Genomic DNA, 9,592 nt, shown 5'->3' with positions numbered 1-9,592 from the left:
GTCTTAAATCTAATTTCATGAAGATAAAGCAATGTCTGAAATTAAAAACAAAATACTTTACCGGCGTTACTTCAAAAAGATAAACAATACAATGATCCAAAAGTAGATCAATTTTTTGATTTTTCAAAATTGTTTTGTGCATAAAATATGTGATCACATTCAGGAGAATTCACAAACAGTGTGTATGAGGCGCTTCCAGCTAGGTTCACATTTGTGCGTTGCGGAGCCTCGTTCAACATCGTACACGTTCCTGCAATGCACAAAAAAGTGCATCCCTTTTGCAGGCTCGTGGCGATGTCATTAATTACTAATCACACCCTAATGCACCTTATCAACAAAGTTAGCATTTTGATGCGGCAAGATTTAACCACTTCAATACCGGGCACTTTCACCCCCCTTCCTGCCCAAGCCAATTTTCAGCTTTCAGCGCTGTCACGCTTTGAATTACAGTTGCACGATCATGCTACACTGTACCCAAATTACATTTTTATCTTTATTTGAGACAGATCAAGTTTTCTTTTTGTGGTATTTAATCACTACTGTGCTTTTTTATTTTTTGCTAAACAAGCAAAAAAAGACTGAACATTTGAAAAAAAAAAGTTTTTCTTAGTTTCTGTTATAAAATTTTGTAAATAAGTAATTTTTCTCCTTCACTGATGTGCGCTAATGAGACTACACTGATAGGCTGCATTGATGAGGCTGTACTGATGGGCAGTGATGAGGTGGTACTGATGGGTACTAATGAGGTGGCACTGATGGGCACTGCTTGGCACTGATGAGGAGGCACTAATATGCAGCACCAATGGGCACTGATAGGCAGCACTGATTTGCAGTATTGATGGGCACTGATATGCAGCACTGATGGGCACTGATATGCAGCACTGATGGGCACTGATAGGGTGCACTGCTGGGCACTGATAGGTTAAACTGATGGGCACTGATGGGCAGCATTTATAGGCACTGACAGGCGGTATTGATGAGCACTGATGAGGAGGCACTAATAGACACTGACAGGCATCAATGATGGGCACTGATTGTCATCATTAGTGGGCCCTGGTGGGCATCACTGGTGGGCACTTACAAGCATCACTGATGGGGCTGCACTGATAATCAATGTACTGATTATCAGTGCAGATGTCCACACTGAGGAAAGCCGTTTATCGGTTCTCCTCTCCTTATACGCTGTCAGCGTGAGTAGAGGAATGCCAATAACCGGCACTTCCTGTTTACATTGTGACCAGCTGTGATTGGACACATCATAGGCTCTTTACTGTAATCAGAGATGCGGGACACACTGCACCACCGATGGGGGGGGGGGGGGGGGAGACACGACAATGAATGGGTTACAAAAAGGCATTCTTCACTTCTTGTGTGATTTTATTTTTTGCATGTAGTGCAGCCCATTAAAATGAATGGACTGCCTCAAATGCAGCTTGCAAAATCCCACAAAACCGATTGCACCGTCGAGCCTGCACAGGTTTAAACAGAGTCTTTACTTCCATCACGCCTCCGCCCAACAAAACAGGATAAATGGTGCTAATAGGGCAAACGGCACAAGTCCATAAAAGTCCAGCCTAAGCAAATTGTCCTGTAATGCTATCCACAGGCTCACTTAGGGCAGCCACCCCAGAGTAGAAAGCAGCCTCTCTAATGGAACAAAAAAGGCAGCAAGGGGCGCCCACTAAGTGTAGCAATAAAATCATCCACTTTCTTAAAACAAAATTGGCAACTCACTGGGTTAACAGATAAAAGTCAAATCTCCACGAGAACACCACTATCAGCCCCACTGATGTCTCTTCTTGCTTGTGCAGCCAACCGACTCTGTGTGGAAGGCTCAGGACTTCTGGAGACTGAAGCTTGAAGTGCCAGGAACCATCCGGGAGTGCACAGGGAAGCAGGTGCGGAAGTGATGTCACGTGGGTTGGCCTGTGAGTGTGGCTTCCTGCTCCTTCCTCAGACCAATTAGGAAAGAGCAGGCCTCAGAAAAGAGCAGCAAGCTCTGAAACGTATAGCCACACCCACAGGACAGCCCATGTGACATCACTTCAGCACCTGCTTCCCTGTGCACTCCAGAATGGTAAATGGTACTTATTATTTTGGACTCCAGCAGTTCTGAGCCTTTTATCTGTTAACCCACTAAGTTGCTAATTGTATTTTTTTTTAAATTCTTTAATTTAGGGTATGCAACAAGACACAGTAGTATGACATTACAGCACATTCTTGATGAGAATCATCAGCAGCCAATTGTATTTTAATATAGTGGATGATTTTAATGCTACACTAAATGTACTCATACTGCAAAACCAAAAATATGTACATTTATTTCCATTGGAGTCCTGAAAAGCATCGCAACTCTGACCAGTGCATTGTGGGTGCAATGCACAGGCTCCTGCAGACTATTCCTCCACCCCAGGCCCATAGAAAGATACAATGTTTGATATAAAGGAGCTGGAGGAAGTAATCATTGGATTAGGATTACTGTGACTTCATGTGGATACCTAAATGCTGTTTATGATGAATAAACTGAATAATTGCAGAAATAAACCAGTTTACAGCAAAGACCCAACATATGTTGCAGGCTACACTATCACTGCTCCTACCCTCTCCTTTCAGCTCTTTTCCTAACCTACTCCTACACTGACAGCACAATGAATCACACAGAATCTGCAATTTAAGCACTTCTGTGTCAAGATGGCTGCCCAAATCTCACGGGATTTTGGCATCCATGAAGATTTGCTGTCCTTCCAAAGATGGCTGTCTGGAGCCCATAACAGAAGACTAATCAGTCCTCAATTGGTCTTCTGCCAGCCTAAAGAAATGGCACAGCGCCACCTGCAGCCAAACAATCGCCTACACCAAGGATCCTCAAACTATGGCCCTCCAGTTGTTCAGGAACTACAATTCCCATCATGCCTAGTCATGTCTGTGAATGTCAGAGTTTTACAATGCCTCATGGGATGTGCAGTTCCACTACAGCTGGAGGGCCGTAGTTTGAGGAACCATGGCCTACACTATACTTGTGCTCCATTGAGGAATGGACTATGAGCTCCTCTGCCACAGGGGCAGACTGAACTTGTAGCCTTCCATTCACAGATCTGTGTGTGTGATTTAAAGCGGAGTTCCGGCCACAATTTTTTTTTTTCAATAAAAATACCCCCGGGACAGTCAGGCCTCTGTACTGTCCCAGGTTGCACTTACCTTTTAAAAGAAATACTTACCTTGAAAATTTCTTCTCCAGCACTGCCATCTCGGGTGTGGGCAGCTGAAGCCAGCGCGTCCTCTTCTGCGTCCTCTTCCGTGTCCTCTTCTCCCAGAATGCGCCTGCACCGGCCCCGCTCGTCACTTCCGGTGCGGGCGCGTCATCCCTCCACAGCTTCTGGGCATGCCCAGAAGCTGTTTAGCAGGGAACGAGGCGCCGCACCAGAAGTGAGGAGCGGGGCCGGTGCAGGCGCACTGATTCCTGGGAGGGATGACGTTCAGCTCCCAGGAATCAATGCAAAGAGGAAGTGACGGCGCGGGCCGCGGCCGCAGAGGGAGGAAGTGGAAGAAAGGTGAGTATATTTTTCTTTAATAATAAGGTATGTAAACAAAAAAAAAAAAAATCGTAACTATCCATTTCTTTTTCAGGTGACATAAAGCAAGCGGATGGCCCAAAATCGATTATGTTGATTTTGTGGCCGGAACTCCACTTTAAGTCCCCATTCACACTAGCGCGACTTGTCAGGTGGCTTGATCGCATGACAAGTCGCGGTAGGTCGCCTGCCATTGATTAGCACAGGACCCGTTCTAATAGGGGCGACACAAGTCGCTCTGACTTAGAAAAAGGGTCCTGTACTACTTTGGGGCGACCTGGAGGCGACTTGCATTGACTTTAATTATATGAAGTCTGTGCATGTCGCGCCGAGGTCACGGTGCACGCTGTGCACCGCGACTTCACAGGTCGCCCCAGCAAGTCGTGTCACCCCTGTGTGAATGGGCTCTAAGCCAGGCACAGCTATTCCAAATAAAAATAAAAAAAAATACAAAATGTTTCTGAAAGAAGCACCCAATGATTCCGGTTCCAAAACGGATGAAAAGTAGTACAATAGTTCATAGTTATGGCTGTCAGTCTCTGCACCTGCATTTCAATTACTTCCATTTGTATTTGCATTTGCTCTGCTTATTGTTCTGCTTTTGAAGTAGCTCCTCTGCCTTTTTGAACACAACTTGGAGAAAGCAAGAAACAATTCGCACAAATGAGACACATCTGTGTTTTCTAACTCCTAGGAAAGCAAATCACTGTTTATGAGTCCTTATCAGAGCGATAATTAAGAACTTTATTTTTACCCTATGCGGGAAAGAAGACTATTGAAGAAATCCAGATGTGGTCGGTAGGTGCTAGGCAATGCAAATAGCTCTTATGCAGAGCTTGTTGACAAAGTTGTAAGGATAACTGTACCTGGTCCTCCAAATACTTTTTTTATCAGGCTACCTTAAAGCGGAAGTAAACCCATCGATCTAATAGTATCAAAAACAGTTACATTTCTAGCACGTGCAGGGAATGTAATGCCCCATACACACGTGCAGATTATCTGCAGACTTTTGTCTGCAGACTTACCAAAACCATATAATATGAGGTCAAACCTAAACACTTTCAATTTGTATGCAATCCGGCAGGCCCTTGCACTACATAGAAAAGGTAAGTCTGCAGACAAAAGTCTTCAGATAATCTGCACGTGTGTATGGGGCATAACTATCACATTGGTTGTACTCTCAACCAAACTGTCGAACCCTCCCAATGGCTGGTGTCATAGCTGAATACATGTGCAGCATCATGGCAGTTGGAGATTAACCACTTAAGCCCTGGAAGATTTTACCCCCTTCCTGACCAGGGCCTATTTTTCGTTTCGGCACTGCGTGACTTTAATGGACAATTGCGCGGTCGTGCGACGCTGTACCTAAATGAATTTGGTGTCCTTTTTTTCCCACAAACAGAGCTTTCTTTTGGTGGTATTTGATCACCTGTGCGATTTTTTGATCATGCGCTATAAACAGAAAAAGAGCGTCAATTTTGCAAAAATAGCAATATTTTTCAAATTTTTTTATATGAAATTCCCCCCCAAAAAAATGTAAAAATCTAAATTTTTTAACATTTTAGGCCAATTTGTTTTATGCTACCTATGTTTGGTAAAAAAATTGCAAAAAGCGTATTTTGATTGGTTTGCGCAAAGGTTATTGCCTTTACTAAAGGAAAGATTTTTGTCATTTTTTTTGTTTTTTTTTTTAACGAGTAATGGCGGCGATCTGCAATTTTTTTTGCGGGACTGCGACATTGCGGCGGACAGATCGGACCCTTGACTGACATTTTTGACACTTTTGGGGTTACCAGTGACATTACTGCAGTAATCAGTGCTATACATATGCACTGTTACTGTAAAAATGACACTGGCAGTGAAGGGGTTAACTTTATTGGAGAGGGAGGGGTTAAGTGTGTTCCTAGGGGCGTGTTTCTAACTGTGATTGGCTGTGGCTACTAGTGTAAGAACAGAGATCAACGGTCCTACATAGTAGAACCGTCTGTTCTCCATTCTTACACAGGGGAGAATGACAGACGGCTTTGTTTACACTAGCCGCCTGCCTTTCTTCCGGTGTAACGGATGATCGCAAGTGCCCGGCGGACATCAGGTCCGCCGGGAATACGCGCGGGGGGGGGTCCGTGACCGCGCGGGAGCGTTCCTCCGGCGGTGCGTTCTCGCTCCCAAGAGCCTCACAGGCTAGCGATGTAGTACTACATCGCTTTGCCTGTGAGGGGCTGACCACCGCAGTAAATAGTCGTGCGGCGGTCGGCAGGCGGTTAACATCATGGCAGTTGGAGATTAAACGGAGGCCAAGATGGCAGCTTCCTTGGCTGAAAACGATAAGAGGGTTTACTTCCACTTTAACTCTGTGAAAACAAAAATGTATCCTTGGAATGGTCCCCACTGCAAGGGTAGACTGCCTTGTTGTTGTTGTTGTTTAGTAGTTTAGTTGTGCCTGACTCTTCACGACCTCATCGACCATAGCTCGCTGCTGAAGGCTTTTATGTCCTCCATTCCCGGAGCTTGCTTAACATGAAATTCATTATTTTGATGATGCCTAAGGAGCTGCCTAAGGGATGATGAATAAGGGGATTTTCTTACCTTAAACTTACTTTATTGCTTATCCCCACAGTCTTCTTCCCCTTTGTTCCACAGATCCCCCTAATAATCTTCCTTTTTGTTGCCCTTGACCAGTTCTCTGATGTCATCCTATATCAACAGGCCTACTAAGGATGCAGAGACTTTTGAGGGCCACCCACATTCTGGAGCATTGGACAGCAGAGGCGATATCACCTAATGCCTCGTACACACGTGCAGATTGTTGGCCGAAAAGATTCGGCCGACGACCGATCGACCGATTGTAGGCTTGTTAGTATGATGCTTCCGACAGCCGACAGCGCACTTTTGGCCAAACAGAATCTGTCGTGCAAGCATTAAAATGTTTGTATGCTGACACCAGAACGGCCAATTGTTCGCCAGTCAGTACAGAATTCGGCCGACAGACAGCAGATTTGCAAGACTGGGCATGCTCAGAGAAGAAAAAAGACCAGGAAAGTTAACCATCACATGACATCACTTCTGCAGTCGGCTGTTGTTGGCCGACAAAATTTGTGTGCAGTCTTTTGCAGTTTTCAACAGACACGACAGACCTTGGACAAAAAAACGGCCGATCGTTCGGCCGACAATCTGCACGTGTGTACGAGGAATTATTCATCATCCCCAAGGCAAAACAATCAGATAACCCTTGCAGTCTTCCTCCCCTGGGTTCAGCCTTATAATGTAACTAAAGGCAAAACATATTTTATCAGGTTCTGGATAGAGAGGAGAGGGATTAGAACCCCTGTCAGGGTTTTTATTGCTGTCTGTGTCCCTGTTATGGAGATTCACCCTCTCTATTTGTCCTGTTTGCTGTTATCACCGAAAGTGAAAGTTATAGATAATCCAAAATTGTGGGTTGTCACCAGAATTGGAATACAGGGGAAATCTATCAGTGGGGACATTAGTTCTGGTGACCTTAGTGACAACCAGGGATTCCCTCACTTCCTGTTTTGGTTATGGGAAAGGAAGAGAAGGGAAATCTCCCCAATGGGATACAGATGGCAAAAGAAATGATAGGGGTTATAACCCCTTATTACTCTAGCTATAAATGAGAAAGAGCTCTCTCCTCTAGACAAAATGAGCAGGTTCTCCTCCTAGAGTGAGCACAGTCCAACTACGAGGGATCATTTTCAAATTTCTTGCAGTTGCGCTTTAAATTTGTGCCTTTAGATTTGTGTGGAGGCTCAAGGTGAAGGAGTTACGGCAGTTTCTGTGTTTATTAATGCCCCCTACACACGTGCAGATTATCTGAAGACTTTTGTCTGCAGACTTACCAAAACCATATAATATGAGGTCAAACCTAAACACTTTCAATTTGTATGCAATCCGGCAGGCCCTTGCACTACATAGAAAAGGTAAATCTGAAGACAAAAGTCTGCAGATAATCTGCACGTGTGTACGGGGCATCAGAGTCAGCAGCTACAAAAAGTGTAGCTTGCAGCTTCACAGCCGGGTGCACGCAGGGCATCCTGAATAGCTGGCCAATCTTTTGGGACTTTTTCTGACGTGTCCCTGAAGATTGCAAGGAGGGAGGGGGAGAGGAGAACTTCCACTCTGGGCTCCACAGTGCTCCGAACAGATGTGGGGATGGGGTACCTGTCAAAACTACGTAACTGCTCCTCCCCAAAAAAAGTTACATTCTAAATCTTTCATGTCAGGGGGTCAGGAGTATTTAAAGTAGAAGTTCCACTTTTGGGTGGAAGTCTGCTTTAATGAAGCCCCAGCTAGCAGTAAAAAAAATTCTAGTCTTAGGACATCAGGTGCCCACTCAGGGAACATCAGAAAAAGGTAAGTAAAAATAAAAAGCATATCAAACTGCTGGCGAGGGCCTCAAGGGGGAAGGGGTCCTGAGTTAAAGTGGAATTGCACTAAATCTGAGCACCACAAACCAAAAATGCTGTTTAACCACTTTAGAACCGCTCACAGTAATACTACTGCGGCAGAGTGGTTCGTTATCGTCCAGCGACGTAGTATTAACGTCGTTGGACACTCCCCCTTCTGGGCGGCGCTTGCGCGCCGCCGGAGGCTCGCTCCCGCTGTTTTCATTCACAGCGGGAGTCGGGCCAGGGGAGGAGCAGCGGCGATCGCCGCTGCTCTTACCCGATCGTCGGGGATCGAGTCTGGAGATCCGCCCGCTGTGTGTAAACACAGCGGGCGGATCTCCATAGTGACAGGGAGTGACAGATCGGAGTGTTCAGCATAGCTGGACATCCGATCTGTCCATGACTCACTCAGTCACCTCCCCCCCTACACGTCAGTAAGCACCAGGCATACATTAACCCCTCCCTCTCCAATAAAATTAACCCCTTCCCTGCCAGTGTCATTTTTACAGTAACAGTGCATATATATAGCACTGATTACTGCAGTAATGTCACTGGTACCCCCAAAAGTGTCAAAAATGTCAGTCAAGGGTCCGATCTGTCCGCCGCAATGTCGCAGTCCCGCAAAACAAATCGCAGATCGCCGCCATTACGCGTTAAAAAAAAAACACCAAAAATGACAGAAATCTTTCCCTTTGTTAGTAAACGCAATAACTTTTGCACAAACCAATCAAAATACGCTTATTGCGATTTTTTTTACCAAACATATGTAGCATAAAACAAATTGGCCAAAAATTTTTAAAAAAATTGGTTTTTACATCTTTTTTGGGGGGAATTTCATATAAAAAAATGTTAAAAATATTGTTATTTTTTCAAAATAAACGCTCTTTTTTTGTTTATAGCGCAAAAAGTAAAAATCGCACAGGTGATCAAATACCACCAAAAGAAAGCTCTGTTTGTGGGAAAAAAAGGACGTAAATTTCGTTTGGGTACGGCGTTGCACGACCGCGCAATTGTCAGTTGAAGTCGCACAGCGCCGAATCGCAAAAAGTGGCCTGGACGGAAGACAGCAAAATCCTCCGGTGGTAAAGTGGTTAATTCATTGGTATTATTCAAAGCAATCTCCCCCATCCATCCATGTCTCCATGCTTTATTTTGCTTAGGAAATCATTTTGAAAAACACCCCTAGCATTTCTTGTCGTGGCCATCTTAAAGTGGAGTTCCACCCTAAATTTATACTTACCTCCATCTTCTTGCTCAGGGTCACCTGAAAAACAAATGGATAATCGCAATTTTTTTTTTTTTTTTTTTTTACTTACCTTGTTTAGAAGAAAATATACTTACCTTACTTCCTTCTTCCTCCCCTCGGCGGCCACGGCGATTCGTCAATTCCTGGCTTGCAATGATTCCTGGGAGCTGAACGTCATCGCTCCCAGGAATCAAAGCGCCTGCACCGGCCCCGACGTCAGTTCCGGTGCAGGCGCCGTCATACCTTGCTAAACAGCTTCTGGGCATGCCCAGAAGCTGTGCAGGGATGACGCTGAGGCACCGGAAGTGACGGCGGGGCCGGTGCAGTGCATTGTGGGACCGAAGAAGGCGGAAGAGGACACAGAAGAG

Source organism: Pelophylax lessonae, assembly GCF_965119305.1.
Source record: "Pelophylax lessonae genome assembly, chromosome: 2".
In the NCBI taxonomy this organism is placed as follows: Eukaryota; Metazoa; Chordata; class Amphibia; order Anura; family Ranidae; genus Pelophylax; species Pelophylax lessonae.
This window is presented reverse-complemented; position numbering follows the sequence as displayed.